The following is a 22,231-nucleotide window of genomic DNA, read 5'->3' on the forward strand; positions in this document are numbered from 1 at the left end:
CGATTATGTCCTTGTTTATCGGAATATGTACAGTCTCTTTAGTCAGGATGTTGCTTTTACGATCCCATTAAGATTATTAATGTTGCCCTTGTATTATTAAAGGAACATCATTCAGGTTATGTTCTTTTGCTTGTATGTCTTGTTTCACCTAAAGAGGTACTGCTTTCTGTAGATTTTGCTACCATCCCTGGAGAGCAGGGGTCTGTAACCATTGTCTCGCCGAATGTTCTGGATAACGAATACCATTAGCCCCAATTTGCAGAGTCCTAGTTGAGGTGTCATGGGAGTCAAAGTCCAATACATCAGGAGATCCATATGTTGCAGACCCCTGCTGCAGGCAGTATATGGTTAGCTATCCCTATAAATGTAATTTGCCATTTAACCACTTAAATGCCAAAGTGGCCAGAGCCTACATTGATATCTAATGGGAATTCAGGATGACCACTTAAAGATCCGTTTGGATAATTTTCTTAAAGCATGCACTCAAGACTATGGGCCTCATTAGGACCCTGGCGGAATGGGTTTAACGGTGCCGGTAAAGGTGCCGGTGCCGTTAACCCCATTCCGCCCTATTACGAGGTCCCCTAGCGGGACCCGCTCTGGACGTCTGGGTTTACCAGACGTCCTTAGCGGGTCCCGCGAGGGGACCAGGGAGCTAACAATGGGCCCATTATTGACAGGCCCGTTGTTAGCTCCCTCCCCATTCCCATTGAGCCATATGGGGGTTCGAATGGGAATGGGGATGGTCCGGGTTCCCTGAATGGGGAAATACCAGGCCCTTCAAAGTCGGAATGGTCCAGTATTTCCCCATTCAGGGAACCCGACCCGGACCTGAGTTTGGAGGCAGCCATGCCCTTATTAATGGCTGCCTCCAAACTCGTAATGAGGCCCTATTAATTGAAAAGAGTTATCACATTGAATTATGCTTTTCATCTTCACTGTTTTTACCACCATAGCTTTCAAACCTCCATTACCTGATGACTGTTTATTGCATATATGTTTGATTCTCTTCAGTCCTCGAGGTTTGACCCAACCTGTTTCTAAAATGGACAAGCAACATTACTCTCACACGACAATCACACCACTGATGTCAGGTAAACTAGCAAAATCATTTGCCTGTCGCATTAGGCATTACAGGGTCATAGCCCCTACTTTGAAACTTGCTGCACCCTTGTTAAAAGAGCAGATGGCTAGGCCTGGCCTACAAATAAATGGCGGCTTGTGTCCGGTCATGTATGAAACGCCTGTTTAGGGTGGAGGAGTACAACTGAGCCATTAGGCACAACCCTAATGAACCCTTTATTCAGCACTTCTTTCTTGAGATTGACTTCAGGAAGTCCTCAAAACACCTAGATACTGACATATGTGTTTAAGGTAAGTCCATTGGCTTCAGTACCTCTACAAAGCACTTTGATGCAACTGACAGGCATGCGGGTTCTCTACCAAACAATAAACAAAACAATTAGCATATTGTGTTGTTGTCTGATTTGTGCATCCTTTAAATATAATTTCATGATGATCATTTTCTCTATGACATAATATTATTGGTAATTATTTATTATAAAGAATACAGTGTCTGATATTTGAATTCCGAAATAAAGATGCTTCTCTTATGCCAATGAAATACAAACAACAATGCAATTTTGTGGCCAGTTTCCCACAGGAGACTGATTATATTAATGGTATATTCTATTTCTTTCATGTTGTAGTGATATATTTTCTTTTTATAAATACTTGTTCAGCTATCTTATTGTTTCATTTTAGACGGTAATATCTTTCCTTCTGTCCTCTTCCAATACTGGTCCAATGAACTCAACAACTGAATTGTTTGGTATACTGTAAGGATTTATATATATAATTTGGGGAGAGCCTACGTGATTGTCCTTCATGACATTGCCCCCACTGAAAGGGCCGAGACTTCATTTATTTTATGCTGGTCACTGCACCTTCTATAATTCCATGCCAACAAATAGAAAGATTGTAAAAGGTTGTCCTATGAGCTGGCCTTGTTTTCCAACATGTACACTAGTCCTTGTGAATTTGAGCCTATGTAAAGGACAGGCTCTTCACCTTCTGCTTTCTGAAGTGCACATCATAGAGGCAGCTTTCATACTACTTTTGTCTGCAGTACAGATTTTGCCGTAAGGGTGCTGGAGCATATGTTGGGCTGATGGGCTTATTATAGTGTTTATTTGAGCTATTTAAGCTATACAGCAGCCATGATATCCAACCCCAATTTTCAATGACTCTTGGAAGATTGTGCTGGAAGTCTTTCTTCTCAGGATCCATTCATGTTTTCCAGTGAAAGGAAATATGGTACAATACTTTAGCCCCAGAACCTATCACATAACTTTCCCAAAATTATAGAAATATGCTTTCCACAGTCCATAACCTGGATTATCTAGAAGGTCTGTGCTCATCCTGCACCTCTGCCGTTATCCTGTCTTCCTCCATGTCCTTGCCTTTATATGCTGAATTACTCCACCCCTCTTCAAGTCTGCTGCATTTGCAATAGCTTACAGAGCCTCATGGGTAAAATGTTTCCATTCTTTCAGCCGTTTCGTTTCCATGTCCCATACCCCTGCAGGCTCACTTTCCATACAATCTGACACACTGCTACTGCCCTTCTCTCTTCCCGGAACTCCATTTGCTGTCTGCTTCCTTTGCCTTCAGCTCCTTATTACGTTTTATGTTTCCTTCTTTTCCTCTTCACCACACTCTCCTTTAACATCACTTCGACATCTTGATCCTCTACTCTTTCTATTTGCACTTCTTGACACCAATCTTTCTCATGGCCTTCGACTCCTCCTCACCCATTATTTCGACCCATCATTGTCCCCTTGTCATATATTATTTTTTTAATATATTTTTTTCGTCCTGCGGGAGGAGGGTCAGGACATAAGGGCATTGTCTTATTTATGCCCCCAGGCTTGTTAACACATTTATATTTATAGACTGGATGCATCTATGGCCTCATTTTAACAGAGTTCAGTGCTGTGAAGGTGTCTTTTTTGTTTTTCCTTTTATAAGAAACTTTCATGACGCAATCGTGAAAAGTCTATAACTAACACTTGATAGTCTTCATGAACAGACATATATCGAGCAAGACCTTTCTCCTATTGTCCGTCGAGTGAGGATTAAACAAATTGTACCAGGGCCACAATGTCTACTTTTACAAATGCTGTGACCTTAGTACCCTGGCGAAGCCATAATCACAGCCCATGGCTCAGCTGATGATTTCATGGTAGCAATTATGCCGTACCTCTTGTTGTCTTTCACAATGTTTCCCAGGAGCTTTTTATTTATAGTGGTGGCAGTGCAGATGCTGCCAAAATGGCCGAGGTTTATCTTTATAAACCCCTTGACATTACTTTGCATACCATTATGTGCAATACAATCTTTGTACCAGCAACCCAAGCCTCTTGCAAAGTGCACGTTCATTTCCAGTCCCCGATTCATTCACCATCTATCTCTTCTCTAAGTGGTACTATGTCAGTTCTTATAATGTAATTCCTGATTTTTTAAACTACAACCCTGACTGTGCATGTATCATGGTCCTTGCTACATTTTGGAATTGTTTTCATGCAGTGATGGACATATTTATATATGTTTTATGTCGGATATTGTTGTTTTGTTAAAAGCCACTAAATTGAACACAAAAACACCCGAAATTGCATCCCTTACTAACCTTCCTCCGTTTTCACAGAGCTAATAAAGCCGGTCAGCCCAGTGATTTGTAATAATTTTTCAGGTCCCATGTTTGAATCTGAACATGGCTCATTCTGTCTTTCATCCTTCGGAAGTCAATAAATCGAGTACAATTACATTGGGTATCAAAAAGTAACACCTGCCGTTTAGAAGTACCACCAAGTGCTTAGGAGCACACTGAACAGAACATTGGGTATCACTTAGTCACATCTATCATTTACAGCAATATAAAACCAAGGTAGCTGCCGTTAGTTTCAAACATACAGATTTGGTGATCTGAGGATTTTCTAGTTCCTTAGACCACCAACAAGAGTTTAGCAGAGCAGAACAAAATGTTTAAAATATATTTTTATTTTATTGTTTAAAGGTCGGACCTAGGTTTATAGCAGCGGAGCGCGGTACAAAGTGTGAGAGCCAGCATTTGGGCTGGCATCTTTTAAAAGTAGCGCAGTACTGTGAGGTCTGTGTGTAGTTATGTGCGTGCATTAGAATTAGTCCTAGGTATGGTGTTGTTGAAAAAGCCATGTTTTGAGAGATTTGCGAAATTGGACAATTGTGGGGGCATTCTAAGTCGAAAGCAGGATTGAGTTCCAGAGGGTTGGTTCCATAAAGAGGAATGCTTGCGGGTTCTCTCTTTATGGACACGTTGTGATTCAAGCCGATTCATTGATTTTCTGCACGAGGAGCGTGTGCTACCAGATACATGGAGCTTCGCCGCCAGGTAGGCTGGTGTTCTGCTCTTGACAGCATTGTAGATGATATATACAGCCCTGAACAGTATCCTGGCTTGAAGTGGAAGCCAATGTAATTTGCGTAGGATGGGGGTAATTCAGTCAAATTTCCATGCTCCCGTAATAAGACGTGCTGCATCGTGGTGGACGGCTTATAGGGGAGCCAAGTGCATCAAATGCAGAACAGTATTAGCATTATTTATTTATTTCATTTATAAAGCACACAAACAACCCGGAGGCATTGAGGCACTGTTGCAAGTACAAGTCACGTACAAGTCAGGGAGGCACACTGAGTCAAAGCAGTGAGGTATTGGTGAAAAGCCCAGGAGCATAGGTAAGGTTCACATTGGTTACATAGAGACATAGGTATTTCAGGGGGAGTTAGCAGAAGCTTTGCTAAAGATCCAGTAGTATTTCCTAGCTCTCAGGGACGGGGGAGGTCATTCCAGAGTTCGGCGGCACAGCCTACAGCTTTGCATCTTCTCACTTTAGGCACGAGGAGTCTGTCCGTGTAAAGGGGACTGGTGGGTCTCATGAAGTGGGATTTGGTGATTCTTTGTGTGAGGTAAAGGGGATTCTATTGGAGAGACACTTGTGGTCAATGGATCTGTTCCTGGATGGGCAGCCAGTGAGCTTCCCTTCTGGCATTGGTGATGTGTTCTCATTTCAGGAACACATCACTAGCACTAGCATTATAACTAGCTCAAGGGAAAACAGTTCCCTTGTGCAAAATTTCATTTCAAGAATCTGGAACGGTATGGGCACTGTTACATACGCCTCACGTCCCGCATGCGCAGAGACGTGAGGCACACATTGAAATAAAGGGCCCGCCCTGCCGGAAGGCAGGCAGTTCCGGGCACGAGCCAGAGAAAGCGTTTCATGCCTTTTTGTTTGCTCCGTAGCAGGGCTCCGATGCAGGCCCTGATTATCTCTCCCTGCGCCGGCAGCACCGGCAGGGAGAAACCTCACACTGGCGACGAGATGAGGCAACTGAAATCATGCACAGCTGTTCACAGGCGGTAACTCAGCCCACACACCCGTGGCACGCGCCTGGCACGGAAACATTTTTGGAGACACAGTGGTGGTACCATCCCCCACCCAAAAAGAATTTTTAAAAAAAAATGTTTCAGAAAAATTCCCCCAAAAACTCCAAACCATCCACAAAGTGTACCCAGAACTTCAGTGGGTGTCACTGGGGAAATTATTTTTTCTCTCTCCTCGTGCTCCATTGCCAAGCAGCACTGAGAGTGTCACTGTGCCACCCAAAGGGATACTGAGAAGCTGGTAAATCCATCACTGCCCACACGCATAAAGGGGTGATTCCAGCACCAGGGCATCATGGCAACTGCCCTTTCCACACCCAGGCCCAGTACACCATCATGGATTGCTGCATCACTGATGCCGCTGGTGCCGTCTCCTCATGGAGGGGCCACAGCTGCATTGGGGCCTTTTGACCCCTACACCGATCCATCATCAGTGGGACCCCGCTGGATGCTGTGGATCCAAAAGTTCAACATGGCGATGGACTGCGAGAACATGACAATGCCCAGGAAGATGAGGTCTCACCTTCTGCTCAACATGGGTGATGACCTCCTACGCATTTGCAATACGCTGGTCATTGATGATGGTGCGCACATATACCAACTGGTCAAAGACGCCCTCACAGCACATTTCATGCGACAGTTGAATCCGGACTATGAACCCTTCAATTTCTGCACCACAGTACAGATGGAGGATGAAACACTGGATGCTTACCACACAAGGCTTAGTGACCTAGCACTCTTGTGTGAATTTGACAACGTAGAAAAGGATATAAGGTGCCAGATCATAACCGGCATGCACTCGGAGAAACTACACAGAATAGTGTTGGGCGAAAAGGGCATTGCCCTAGCCAGGATCCTTGAATATGGACACCAAAGAGAGCTGTCACATGCAAGGCACACATAGGCACCACGTTACAGAAGCTCCAACTGGCACCAACGACTGCGGCATTAGCACAAATCACCAACCCCCAAGCACAAAGGGAAGATGACAGTGAAGCGTGCAGTTTACCACGGTGGCAACCGAGGATCCCGGGGCCTACCGAGTGCGGATGCTGTGGTGGTGCACGTCATGGAAGAAGAAACTGCCCAGCGCAGGGGACCATGTGTGGGGCATGTGGCTGGAAGGACCACTATGCACGTGTCTGCAGATCCTCAGGGCAGCCTCAACACCCGCAACCCCAAACGCAACAAGCTAAAGTCTTCTCCCAGAAAAAGAAACACGTGGATACGAGTCACGCAGATGCTGCCAACTCATTGACAGATGAATCCGGAGACAATGATGGTGACCCAGCAACGGACGTGGGGTCTGGGGGAATGAGAAGAAGAAGAAAGGTCCATTTGATCTCAACACTTGAGTACAGAAGTACGGATCTGAGGAAGTGACAGAGAAGAAACAAATGCTTTGTGTCCATACAGGGCCAGGCGACCCTCATGACGATAGACACAGAGGTGTCAGTGAATGTCATGCAATCAACAATGTTCCGGACACTGCGTCCTCGACCTGACCTCAGGCCAACTGAAACTCTCCTGTTCGCCTACGGATGCAAGACACCACTACCAGTGGAAGGACGCTTCAGAACAACACTGAGCAGAGGCGAGGCGACAGAGTCCTCCAATCAAAGATATATGTTGTCAATGCAGGTATTGAATGCCTGATTAGTGGGGATGCAGCGGAAGACCTAGGACTGATCTGGTTCATTTGCAACATCACAGACTCAATAGACATCTGCGACCTCCTGGAGAAGAACCCGGACATCCTCAATGGCATTGGATGTTTGAAAGGCAAACTCATAAAGCTTCACATCTACCAGACGGTACAGCCCTGGGCGGTACGCCACAGGAGAACGCCATTTCATATGAGAGACCTGGTCAAAAAGGAGTTATGCAAACTCGAAAAAGCTGGCATTATTGAACAGGTTACAGGACCAACGCCCTGGGTCTCCCCAATGGTGGTAATGAAGAAACCGAAGCAACCGGGGAAAGTAAGGATTTGCATTGATATGCGCCTACCAAATGCAGCAATCACAAGGGAGTGTCAAATCACCCCCACACTAGATGAGATAATTGCGGACCTTACACGGTTGAATGTTTTCTCGAAGTTCGACCCAACGCTGGATACCACCAGTTGAAACTACACCGTGACTCAAGGTACATCACAACCTTCTCCACACACCTGAGTCTACGGCTGTACAAGAGACTGAGTTTCGGTATCTCCTCAGTGGCGGAGGTGTTCCAGCAGGCCATCCAGGAAGTAATCCAGGGAATCGCAGGGGTGCTGAATATCAGTGACAACATCCTTATCCACGTCAGCGACAGGCAACAACACACTGTCGCCTCGAGATGGTGATCAGCAGGCTGGAGACCGCAGACCTTACTATCCACCATAACAAACGCAAGTTCCTGAAGGAGGAGATCATATTCTTCGGGCACATCTTCAACAGTGAGGGAGTGTCAGCTGACCCACAAAAGGTTGCGGACACAAAGGAGGGCTCCCCTCCGACAACACTCACAGAGGTACGCATCTTTTTGGGGATGGCAACCTATTGTGGAAGGTTCGTCCCCAACCTGGCAACAATGTCCGAGCCACTCAGGGAGCACACCAGGTCGAACACCAAATGGAACTGGAACTCTGAATGCCAGGAGGCGTTTCGAGCAAATCAAGAAGTCCCTGTCATCGGAAACAACAATGGCATATATGACCCAACGTTGATGACTGATGATGACATATGTCGTTGATGACATATGTCGATGCTAGCCCCGTCAGCCTCTGGGCTATCCTCATTCAAATATCACGGATAGGTGAAACAAAGCCCATCACATATGCCTCCCGGGCCCTCACACCCACTGAGCAGCGATGCTCACACATCGAGAAGGATGCCGCCATTTCTACATCTATTTCTATGGATGAAAATTCAGGGCTTACACCGGTCACAAGCCACTCATCCCGATCTTCACAGGGTCATCAGCACACCCTCCGGCCAGAATTGGGAAGTGGCTGCTCTACCTTAAGCAGTATGAGTTTGAGTTGGCCTACCAAGCGGGCATGGACAATCAGGCGGATTTCCTATCCAGGCACCCGAGGGCTGCAACCTTGGGGGAAGTGAGTGAAGCAGATGAAACTGAGGAGCACATATGCCAAATCATTCACACCATGAAGCCCAAGGTGGTCGGCATCGAAGACATTGTGGTGGCCATGAACACTGACCCTTGCTGCGACATAGTCAAGAACACTATCATAGCTGGTGATTGGAAATCTTTCCTCCGCCATGTACATAACAGGGAGAATTCTCAAAAATGTGCTAATTCCCTTCACCTTAGAGAGCCCCAGCAACTTTGCTGGATTTTGAGGACTTGGTTTTATTTACCTGAAGAGAGTGTGAGCCTTTTTTCCCACTCTCTCATGCATTTTGATGTGTGTTTTATTCTTGTGTTCTTTGATTATGGAGTTTTAGACAACTCCTTAGGCATCATCTTTTCATGCGTGTCACACAGCACCCTCAGTGCAGTGACACAGGGAATCCTTTTAGACTCTCCCAAGGTTTAAACACCTTATCTGGGATAAACTACTGTATCCCAGAGAATGTAAAGTTACATTGACTTTACTAGTCTTTTTAAATTCCTAGACCCAACACACACTATCTTCCAATAGAGTGCTGGAGGGGTTACCTAGTATCCCCTATGTCTAGAAACTCATGTAGCAGTAAAATGCTACCCTTTCCTTTTGAAATGGCTTGGGCAGTGGTTTTACAACCAACTACTATGATTTTTCCCGTCCGCAAACACCAGTAGCTAAAAATCACAGGAGCCATGTTTTTCAAGATGGCGTCTGAGTCCCCTTTGTTTAAACAGGTCCCGGTCTTCTTTTTTTGCCATTTCTTTTTGGAAAGGTCCTTCTAGAGTTTGTCTCTGTACGCCAAAACAAGTTTTGGTCCCTTTGTTCCTATGCCTTTGGCAGGCTTCAGGACTGAAGACCGCCTCTGGCACCCGAGTGTCTGGGGTGGGCAGGAAGTGAGGGAGGTGTCCAAAACTCCCTGTGCTTAGTCTCCTAGGAGACCCAAATGAACTCTGGCGTGATTGGCTGGCTGACTGTCCGGCAAGGACAGCAACCCTGCTGGGTGAGTGGCAGCTAGGCTGGAATGAATGGGAGAAAACTGTTTAAAAGGAGAGTCTCTTGGCTTGGAAGGCTGAGTTGACCACTGGAACGAAAGAACCAAAGACGAGCTGGAAGAGGACAGCTGCTGCAACTCCAGGACCGTTGGTTTGCCCGATGAAGCCCTGCTGCTGGCCTGAATCGCCAAGTTCATCTCGACAGAGAAGCCCTTCAAGGACGACTTCTCCCTTTGATTTGGTGGGACCAATCAACTCATAAGCCACCTGGACGCCATTCTCAGGGCTGTTTGTATTTTCCTCAGAGTGCTGCAGGAAACCGAATAACCAGAGAGAAGGACACCAGTTTGTGTGCTTGATGAAAGCTACCGGAATCGAAGATGTGCCATTTTGCCAGCTTTATGACCAGTCCCTGAGCAGTGCAGGAGTCCCCCCGATGTCCTCCCTCTTGTCCCCACGACTGAGGCTCAGGAACAGCGAGATCTGCAGGAACTGCCAGGAACAGAAGTCTTCAGCTGCATCTTTTTCCTCAATACAAGGTACTGTGAAAACCCGACCGAGAGAACTTACCTCTCACTGCGAAAGTGCGTGAAACTTTGGCAGCTTGGAGGCCTAGTCAGCTTGTGACCCGACATATGAATCTTTCTTCTATGAACTACTTCTGAGAACCATGGCAAACTCTTTTCTGTTTAACTACCAGAACCGTTTTTACCTATACAAGACTCTAGTCCATTGACTTTGGTCTACCTATTGCATTGAATCAACTCCTCCGGTGAACTCAAACTATTTGCACTGTTTAAGAGTAACTCTACTACTCGTTTTATTATCTGAATGCCATTTTGCTCTCCCTTCAAAGTAATTTAAATATCACAGAACCGGATAGTGTGAACTACTGTAGTATATTTTTTTGTGATGTTGATTGCCTCCTTTTAGTGAATGTTTTCTAACTGACTGTAATAAATTAAGAAGTGTTTTACCAAGAAACCTTGAGTATATGTGTCTATCTGAATACTTGTGATTGTAGACCTCTCTGTAACACCCTTACAAGCTCACATTCCCTCTTGAGATTAGCCTGGCTGCTCAGCTTGCTACCAAAAACTGTGTGGTTCTGACTTATACCAGAGGTTGGTTTTGCTTAGATCTGTAGTCATAGTTGTGTGTAGCGGTCCCAGAGGGTACTGCATGCAAACTTTGCCTAACAACTCATGCCAGCGGCTAGACACTTCCTTACTGGCATGTTCCCAGTACGACAGGAATTGTCTGTCACCAGCGAAGGGTTGATCCTGAGGGGAAACCGCATTTTGATCCCCAGCAGCCTCCAGTACAGAATCGTGGCGCTGGCACATGAAGGCCACCTAGGGAATGGTCAGACCAAAGACCAGAATTCGACACTGGGTGCGGATTCCTCACATTGACACCAAGGTAGAGCAAGTCTTTACATCCTGCCTCCCTTGCCAAATCACAGGAGCACCTCCAAATCCTGAACCCATTCAGTCGGTCAAGCGTGGGTCATCAAGGTGGGACGCCATCAGTGTCTACTTCTTCACAGTACAGGAAGGAACATACCTGCTGGTGGCCATTGATGACCACTCACGATACACAGAAGTGGAGATCATATCCTCGACAGCAGGGGAGACCGTGATACCTGCACTTAAAAAGATGTTCACAACACATGGCCTGCCAAGACGCATCAGGAGTGACGATGGACCACCCTTCCAGGGGATGGAGCTCAGGAAATACCTGGACGATTTGCACATCAAACATCACCACATCACGCCTTGGTGGCCACAGGCGAATGGCAATGTGGAAAGATTTATGCGGAAAATTAACAAAGTGCTATGCATATGCCGGGCTCAAAACAGCCCCTGGAGAGTGGATCTATACAGATTCCTACACAACTACAGGGTGACACCCCACAGTTCCACCGTCTTACCCCAGGCGGACCTCATGTATGGGAAATTGGTAAACTCAACCATACCACACCACCCGAGCAGAGGAGTAGACACCTTACCGCACTCAACGGAGGCGAGTGGCAGCAAACAAGCACATGAGCGTCAGGAGGCACACAAGAAGGTCGAGACACAAGGTCGGCTATCAAGTGTTGGTGTTGCAAAACCCCACAAAGTCCAAGCTTGAAACACGGTATGACTACACACCCTGGACAGTCTCCTGAACGGAAGGGACAATGGTGACAGCAGCACAAGGGCAACAGACGATTGCCAGGAATGCTTCATGGTTCAAGAGGGTATCCCGACAAATGTGGACTGATGGAGACAGACAGTCCCAGGCTGAGGCCGAGCTGCCACCGGACATTTCAAGTCACCGGGGCAAGGGACAATCTACCCAGAGTAGAGAGCCGAGAAGCAACCAGAAGGATCTGACGGGGCATATCCAGAAGATGAAGGTGAGCCAGAATGGGGACCTGGCCCGGAGACAGCTCCCTGGCAAAGGCCCAGCCGGTATGACCTGAGGGCAGCCCCGAATGCTCCGGAGAGGCTGGGAGACTATGAGTGGTGAAATGACAAGGTGGAAAGTGCGGAACTGTGCAGGACTAGATTGGCACAGGAAAGTTAGTGATGTTGCTTGATGTGGTTATGTGTTTGTGTGTGGTTGCGTTTTGGTTGGAAAAAAAGAGGAATGTTACATACGCCTCACGTCCTGCATGCATGTTGAAATAAGGCAGGCAGTTCTGGGCACGAGCCAGAGAAAGCGTGCCATGCCTTTTGTTCGCTCCGTAGCAGTGCTCCGATGCAGGCCCTGATTATCTCTCCCTCCGCTGGCAGCACCGGCAGGGAGAAACCTAACAAGCACTAGGCAAAAGATTGCCCTGCTGTGAAAATGCATTGTATGAATAGGTTTTTTCTTCTATACAAACCTTACCCCAGTGCTAATACCATGCAAAGTTTCACCTGGCCCGGTGCAACATTTCTGTCATCTCGCCCATGGTGGTGATACGGAGGCCTGCAAGCCTGATACTAGGGAATTCTTGCGCAAATGGCACTGGCTTTATCAAGCCATGGTGATGATTCGTGCATCAATAAGACTGCTTTCCGCCATGCATTGTGAGAGCATGGGCATTCTGAAAATGCATTTCTCATTTTCAAGCCCTGCCCTCAAGCATATTAATAAATAATCGTCAATTCCATTCTGCCCGACCTCGCCCTTCCTGTTACCAGGCAATGCTCGTGACACAAGCTCCGACCGTAAAATGTGGCGAGATGGTCCATTAGCAAGCAACGCCAGGGAGCCGCAGGAAAATAAAGCTTCAGAGCAAAACATTACACTGAGATTCTGAGCTAAATCTGACGATAAATCAGACTCCAAACTCTTGGCAAATACGGCGATACATTCATTATCTGCAGAGACTGCGCAGCCGAGTGGAAAGTTTTAGAAATTAAAATATATGGAAGAAATGGGAGTTGCCAGGGAGTTTGGCTTTTCGTTGAGCCACCCAGAATACAGCTTGATTTGCTGGACGAGGCGTCAGAACTGGGCCGCAGGAGAAGTGTGTTGGGCTCGAATTCTTGCAAGGGGAGTGAGACATTCAGGCAGCTGTCGCAGAGGGAAACGTGCCCGTTTTACATTTAAGGTGTTACCTTTTACAGCGGTATGTTGAGGGATAGTTGAAGCAGATGTTTTCCTGGGGGAGGTTGGTCTCCCCGTTCTTCGCTAGGTTTGTACCGTATGCAGTGACATTTACCCCAACGTTGCCTCGGTTCACTGAATGGCGGAATGAAATCCAATGACTGCATGTAGCGGTGCCTGGAAGAAGAGCCAATTCCATCTTTTGATTAGTTCCAAACGTTTGCCTAATGGCTTAAAACGTGGTTTGATGTTAACACATTAGAGGAAGTTCAGTGCGGTTCTGGAGAAGTTAAATGCCAACCTTTAACTCCAATATTTCCGAGGTAGAGTCCTTAAAATATGCCACCGCTCCTTAGAACAGTGGTGCTCATACTCTATTATGCTGAGCCCCCTTGAACGCACATTTTCGAACTTGGGCCCCCAACCCACCTCCGGTAATGCGGTGTGCTGACACGGGGGTGGGGGGGAACCATGTGGTGTGCCCAGCGACCGTGCGTCCCAGGTGGCATGCCGAAATGCAGACTTCACCCTTTCTTATGCATAACGCCCAATACCTGCTCCATCACATGCCACTCACCTTGCTCAGTCTTAAAGGGATCATTTTGGTGTTTATGAGGGGGATCGCATAGAACTCAGTGGATGGCATGTGCTTTTTAGTAGGGCAAAATAAAAACCCAGAAGGGTTACACTGTGAAAGTGGAAATGTATGCTTATGAAACAGGATGGTTGGTGCCTATGCCTGCTTGAGAAAGCCTTTCTGAAGATTGCTCATTGCAGGATGATACCAAGCTAACAAAATCAAGCGAATGATCAATGAGGATGGACTTTACATAGCGTGTGGCACAACAAGAGGAACCCTCATGGCGTGCCGCTATTTTAGTACCGCATGCATAGTTTGCACTGCCTCATTTTTTTGCATTCACTTGCCTTCCCTATTCTCCCTCCACTGTCTCTTAATTCTTCACACTCCTTCCCCTGTTCTTTCTTACCCTTCTCTCTCCTATTCTGACTCCTTTCCCACATTCCCTCCTCCACCTCTCTCTGGCCTCTATTCTCACTCTGACCTTCCTACTCTGGTTCTGTTCTTCCCACATTTCCACTTGCTCTCTTCCTATTGAATCTCCTTTTCCCCCCACACATTCTCCCTCTCATTCTCTCTATGTTATCTCATTTGCACCCTCGTGTTCCATCTCTTCTCCCTCTCCATTCTATCTCTTTCTCTCCTCCCCTCCCTTTATTCAGGACTCTATCCCTCCTGTGTCTTCCCTCTTTCAACAGTGCCAGATCCACCTAGATTGAGTCCATCTCCAGTTCAGTGCGCCCCGCTACTGGCTGTTGAGATGGTACTGCAGGTCGTATATTTTAAAAAACGCATGTGCACGGTAGCTGCCAAGCAATTCTTTTGTTGCTAAGGAACAGACCAGAGAGAATTAGATACCTGAAGCAGCATATTAGGTTACGTGTGAAGGTAAGTTTAAGCTTATTTGCATGCATGTTTGTGTGTGTGTTAATGAATGTGTGCACCCATGCATGTGAGTGTGTGCCTGCTTGCATGTATGGTTCTGTCTGTGTGTGTGCATATGACAGAATGAGTGTGTGACTGAATGGGTGTGACAGTGTGCAAGTTCATGGGAGCATGTTCAATGGGGGAGTGGCACATATATGGTGCACCAGCTTCATGAGAGTGAAAGACAGTGACATTTCTAACATGTATTGTAGGAACAGCTTCATGAAAGGCAATAATTGAAATAATTGAAGACTGATATTTATTGTGGGTACATTTTCATCAAGTGAAAAAAGTGACATTGCTGACGTTGATTATGGGGGTAGCTTCATCAAAGTGTTTTACAGTAACAATGCTGACATTTGTAATGGACACAGTATCATGAAAGTGATTTACAGTGAAGATGCTGACATTTTGTGGGCACATCATAATGAAAGCAACTTTGTCTGGCAATGCTGAAATATTTTATCACGACATCATCATGAACGTTTTTTACTACAGAAATGTCAACACATACAGTCGCAATGCTGGCATTTATTGTGGTCACAGTATCATGAAATTGAATTACAGTCAAAGTTTCAACATATATTCTGGGCACAACATTATGAAAGTGATTTACAGTGATAAAGCTGGCATGTTTTGTGGATGTGCATGCAGCATCATGAAAGTGATTTAAAGTATGAATGCCAGGAAATAGTCTGAGCACAGCATCATCAACATAATTTACCCTGGCAATGATGGCATATTATGGGTAAACATTTTTTAAAAATCCTCCCCTGTACTGTTGGTGACCTGACATCTATTGATTTTTTTCATATGTTACTACAGAGAGAACTGATTCTAAATTGTGTGGCATTTTATCAATGTTTTCAGAAATTGTGCTGTCAAATGCACCATTTCAACCCCTCATTAAAAAGAAAACTTGCGATCAGAACCCCTGAAATTCCTACATTTTAGGGTTCTCTCGATATGGTCGGTCACTCATGCTAATTTGGGAAGATATTTAGGCCTCTCCACTGAAAGTATTCACCAGCAGTGACTGAATCATTTAGAATGCTCATCCTCCCGCATGCAGGAGCTGCCTATCCTGCTCTAAAAGCTGCCTCCACCACTGTTTCCCTGACTCCTCTTCCCCAGAGCTCCCAGGCTCCCCATGCCAGCCATTAATATGTTTTCCATGATACCTTTTACCTTTTGTATTTAGTTTTCGCTGCCTTTGTGTCTTTCCTCTATTTCTCTTGTGGAGCGGTAGCAGTACCTGTGCTTCCGGCTTCTTTCACAAAGGAGTCGGCTGCCAACTACAGTAAACATGCACAAAACACTTAGGATAACCTAACCATGTAGGATAACCTAATTATGTAACCATATTCCTAAGCTGATGCGTCCAGATGCCTGAGGGTTGGGTGCACAATACAAATGTAATAAATAAATAAATAAATAAATGAATGAATGCATGCAAAAGACAGATCAGCCTGGGTACCTGTAAATGGCACTTCATACTGTGGGGTTCGCACCCCTGCAGGGACATCGCCGTGCCTTCCTCTGGGAGTGGGGGGATGCCACACAGTTTGAAGACCACTGCCTTAGAATGATAATAATGTTTTATCTTATTTTATTTGATGTTATCATTTGTAGTGCAAACCTAGCCGTAGAGCAGTGTAACGTTTTGCAACATGTGGAAACTAGCATTTGGTGCCCCGTTTCCGGACATACGTGCGGCACTGTGGGGGCAGGACAGTGAAAGTATTGGATTCGTTTTGTGGGAGATATTGATGGAAGAGCCACGTTTTTGTCATGTTTTGCGGAACTCATATTATTAAAAATACTGACATCTAATTTGTTTGTAGGCCTCATGCTGAATCCCTCCCAATTTTAAGTGCTTTCATGACATTTTGTATTATTGAGCTCATCAGTAATCCATTCATCCTTAACATTATGAAGGGGTTCACTGATGCAAGTGTGTAACAGAAGGTTGCACATAGTTCTCTGAAATGGGCATTTGCCTTTCTGAGCAGTATGAGCAAGTGCTCTTGAAGTGTCTAGCCTTTGCTTAAAGGGCATTGCCTCAGGTGCATGGTGGCATCCCACATGAAAATTAGTGCTGTACCTTTGTCCAAGTGCAGGCTCCCATGACTGAACGTGCCACAATAGAACACGTCCAAGAAAGCAAGAAAGGTTCAGTCTGCACGGCTACTGGTGGGAGAGCTTTGAAGGGGGCAATGTGGGTCCCCTCATCAAAGAGATGCATGCACAATGCCCCTCATAGTGAAGGTCCTAACCCACTCTTTAAGACTTACTGTTGGCACGCCGGGTGTGGACTGTGCAGCGTCTCTCTGCAATAGGGTACCATGTGGCACACCAGAGTTTGTGCACCCCCGGAGCATCCTCTTAAAGCCTTTTGGGACCTCCCGAATTCCCTCAGATGGTGGCGGGTGAGGGAACCAGTCTATGAGAGTTCCCCATGTGCTCTTTTGCCCAGATCATTGCAAACACTTCATGCTAAACACGTATCTTGCTTGAGAGTTTTCCTGAATATTCCGTGATGCTGTCCAACGCCTGCTGATGTACGGACCAGTACAGGGCAATGTCTGCACACAGCACACAGCTGCAATCTGACACCCATTTTCTATCTGCATTGTTTGGTCTCAAGCAGAGGCATTTTCTCAACTAACAATGTAATAAACAGGAGGGTTATTTGTTAACAGGACCATATCCACTTTTCAACAATTCCATTAACACCTATAAATCCTTCGCATCTCACAGGGTTGCAACATGGCCATGCGCCTATGATTATCCTATGAGAGTCAGTAAGCTTTTACAATGGTTTGGGCACCACTAGACGCACGAGTCAGAGACATTTCAGCCATAGCATAAAACAAACATTAACATAGTCAGTAGGGCTGGCCTTTCCCACCATCAAATTGGATAATAATTGCACCAGTTATCACAGCACTTAGACAAAGGAGGCATTCCGAATTTAGGGCAAAATACAACCACACTAGTATTATTTATTATTAATAGTAATAATAATAATAATAATAGCATTAGTATTCGTATTAATTATATGTAGGGGGATGGATGTGTGTTTTGGGAATGAATATTTGAGAGTATCATTTGCATATCTGTTGTTGTATGACACCCTGTGTGCATAGTTGGAGTGTTGTATGACGTTGTGTATCAGCCGTGCAGTATAGGAATGGCAACATATGCTTAATGTGGTGAATGACAGAGCACACACGTAATACATGCTTCAACACACTTGTATTGCTGTCACAATGGGTAATGGAACACGTGTCCATAGATCCTAAGAGTTTGTCTACAACTGAATCCTTTCTCAAACTAGACTAAGCAAAGGAGTAGGGCAGGGCTAGGCTGTAGCCCCTCTGGGTGTTCTTGTCTATTAGGGGTACTAGAGTCCTCAGTTATGAACATAGTCTCAGGGTTACTCTGCCCAGCTCTCTTCATGACACAGTAAGCACAGGATTGTAATCAGACATAGCACTAGGCCCTTAAGATCAGACAATACCAACCTTCTCATCACCATTCGTTGCAATACCAACAAGGCACGTAACAAAGCCTTTGGTATAGTGGCCCCTCTGGCATGGAGCGCCCTATTGCCCACGTTAAGAACCGTATCCTCTACAGAGACCTTTAAGAAAAAGCTTAACACTTTGCTTTTCTCCTGAGGTCCACTAAGCAGACTCTCCTAGAGGTTTCTGTGTTGTTCAGTTCAATGTTTGTGAGTCAGCGCCCGTAAGCCCTAGGGTACATGGTGCACATTCTAAACACAAACATGTGAAATGGAATAAATGACTGCAGGTTCCAGGGGTTTCCATATGAAGGAAAATGATGTTCTTCTCCTTGAACAATCCAAGCTAAAGGTGTAGGGAATGGATGGACTGTAGCACATTCGGGGGTTTTCTTGTCTAGTAATGATACTGATGTCCCTCTGTTTCTCTGATCTAAACAGGGATATAGGCCTCCGGGCTTGCCCAACACACTCTCAGGGATATAGCATCTAACACACCTCTTGACCTTCTAGATACAGTTTTGGGGATATAGTGCCCAGCCCACTTCTTGAGATTCAAACAGAGTTATGGGATAGAGTACTCAGTATGCTTCTTGATGCTCCCAAATACAGTCTCAGGGGTATAGAGTTTGGCTTACTCGCTCAGACATATAATGCCCCTCTCTTGGTGCATAAAGGCTATAGCGGCCCACTTGCTTTGCTTTAGCCAGTGCTAAATATTCCCACACTCTGGCTGGGTTGCCTTCCTGGACCAGGTCTAGTCGTGCAGCTCTCTCTGGACTCCTGGGCTTCCCGCCTGGTATCCCAGGCATGCTAGATCTCTAAGGTATTTGTGGGCTCTCTCTCCGGCTTCTCAGCTTCCTCACCTTGTTCAGCTCTCTGAGCCCTCTCAAATCGTTCATGCCTATCAGGTCTCATGGGACTCTCAGCTGTAGAGCGCCGCTCCAATTTCTTGAGCCTCCCAGCTCTCCTGGGCTATTCAGGTCTCCTTGAATCCTCAGTTCTCCTCGACTTCACAGTTCTGCTGGGTTTCTTTGGCCTCTCAGCTTGGTCAGCTTTCTTGGTCACTTAGCTGTTCCAATTCTCTATGGGCTCTCAATTCTTTGAACCCTTTAAGCATAGTCATCTTTCTCAGGCCTCTCAGTGGTCCCAGCTCTTTTAGTTATCTGAGCTTGTCAGCTCACAGAGCTCTATGGGAGTAACAGTCCTCTGTCCGTCCTTTGGGTCTACATAATTACCTCCAGTATTGTATGCACTACCCTGTGGTCAAGTTTCCACAGCACGGCTTTGGACAGGTTCTGCCCTGTGGAGTGCTGGCTCATTATCACTCATAAGAAACTCAATTGGCAATGAAGGGGTGCTGGGCCACATCCTTTTCCTGACTGGCTCATAAAGCTGCTGCTGGTCTGCAGCATTGCCTTTTTCGTCCCCAGAAGAGTCTGGATTGGTCTTATCATAATGCAGTGATAGAGTGGGCCAGGGAGAGGGACCGCGTTAAATCAGAGGGGTCTTACATGGTTAATGGGGAGTGTGTCTCTGGGCGATCCCAATAATCTCCACCTACAGTAACTGGGGTACCCTGGTGAGCTGCCTTGCTTGGTACCCAGAGTCCTCACCAACTCTTGGGATGATGTCAAGGTTCTTACTTTATCAGATGAGTTAGTCCCATCAAATGAACGGGTGCTCTGCACATATGCCATATACTGGCTTAACAACGCCAATTTCCTCGAGGTACTCACACCATATGCCATGTATTGCCATGATATTGCTAGGTTTTGCTACCTCTTTCCATGTATTGCTGTTATCCATCATATACCATTGGAACTGCAGAAAAAGGGATTTTGTTTCCTGGTGACCTAGAGGCTTTTACCCAAGTGGTCGTTCACTGGTGCTTCGTGCAACTAAAATAAATATGACCCACTGTTGATAGAGTATATCCTACGAGCATATAAATACTATCTGGCAATCTTTTTAAATAGTGGGAAGATGGCCACAAGGCACAGGTCAAAGGCCCGCCAACGTGGCTGATAAAATATTAGGGTGCAAAAGGACCTGTGACACACTCAGGCTCCAAGTGAGGAAACAGACATGTATCTGCTGGATGACAATTACAGCCTGATACAAATTCAAGCTCAACATAACCCATTAGGGATTTCCCCAATGTTCAATGTCGTCAGTAGATGGCTACAGAGAAAGTTCAATGAGATTCCTGCCACCATCACTGAATAAAATGTGCGAGAGACATAACGTAGCTCTTGTACTGTGGAAGAGTACCCTACAGCCAGGACCAACTTAAAATGTGTGCTCCACATTGCAAAAGGGGCCGGCTCATAATTGGTTCCTCAGAGAGTCCTACGCAGTGGGAAACCCATAAATGGCATTGCGTTTTGAAAAGTACACATCCTGGGGTTTTTGGCTGCTGGGGTTTTTGGCTGCTTGTCAGGAGACGTCTTCCTTCTGAAAGAAGTGCTATTTTCCGTGTGTCCTAGGCCCATGGAAAGATCGACAGTTGCTGGTGCCCTAGAGTCTCCTGGATATTTAACTAATCTATGATGTTGCCTGGCTGCATTGGGTGCAGGGCTCCCAGACCTATGAAAATGAAAGCAGGCACATCTGAAATTAGGATCAGAATTGTGCACGCTCATACACAGTAAAATACGTCCATGCTAGGAGTACAACCTTTCTCTTTGCTGTGAACTACAGAGTATCACGTGGAGTCGACTGCGACTACAAGGAATTGAACTTGGTCTTCGCCAACATTCTGAAAAATGTCAATGGTGAATACTGGGCTTAGTTAAAAAAAAACCTAACCTTTTGACCTATCTACCAGCACACCTCCTTGAAGATATGCCCCTTTACTAAACACTTAGGGCCTCATCACGAGTTGGGTGGCAGCCCTTAAATGCAGCGGTAACGCTATTACCACCACATATAAGGGTCCACCCAATCTCAGGCTGGCAGCATTTACCTCCAGCTCTAAACTGGGGGTAAAGGCACCTGAAAAATGGCAATTTTTGGCCACAATTAGCACTGTGCTATTAGCGTGCACTAATTGTGCTGAAAATTCCCCAGACCCAATGGGGCGTGGGGAATTACAGTTACTGCCCAACCCATGATCCAGCGGTAATACCGCCAGAGGGTTGGGCGTTAAAACAAATACAGTTGGGCGGTATGCCAGTCGGGATACCGCCCAACTGGTGATGTTGCCCTTGTATTTGAAATGATGCTTGAACATGCCAACATCCTTCAACTGAAGGACTAGTGCATGTAAGGAACTAAAACACAAGAATGATACATTGCAAAACATGAAGCATGCTTTTATGAGACCCATAGCATTGCAGAGCACTCCTACCTACATAGTGGTAATTCCATGTCTTCAATGCCAAGATCAAGGTGGAGAGACTGTCAATGCATTTTTCAAACCAAAGGGAATGGCATGCACTGAAATAAAATGGCCCATTCGCAGCACCAGCTGCAGACGCTACCCTCGTGCATGGCCAATCAAATGGCAAGATTGCATACACAAAGTAGTTACACATTGTCCACATACATGGACAAGCTCCACACACGAGAGTTATAAAGTTACAAATAATTTTAAACAATTCAACATACACAACACAAACACTTGCTGGCGAGACTAAAGCATCATAGATTGCAATATCGTGCATGCTTGCAAAACCGTGCATGGTGCAGGCCGTGTACCCACATGTGCCCCACTTATGACTGAAGCCATGGAAGGATTTCAGGAGGTTCTTCTTTCCACCAAAAGCCACAGCAACATACACACATGGGCAACATCACGGTTACCAACCATCTGCGAATACACGTTACTATGCAAACACATGGCCTTCAATCAAAAGAGGCATGAACAACCCTGGCATGCAGCTTGCAAACTACGACTATGTCATCCCCAAACATCCTCCAATGGATGGCACAGAGGACATGCTATCTCAGACATACAGTAATAGTGCTGCACCCCCATGATTTTAGTGGCAACAATGCAGCGTGGCCTGCAAGCCAACTG

This window comes from Ambystoma mexicanum, chromosome 4q (genome assembly GCF_040938575.1).
Source record: "Ambystoma mexicanum isolate Mex_15411 chromosome 4q, UKY_AmexF1_1, whole genome shotgun sequence".
Classification (NCBI taxonomy): Eukaryota; Metazoa; Chordata; class Amphibia; order Caudata; family Ambystomatidae; genus Ambystoma; species Ambystoma mexicanum.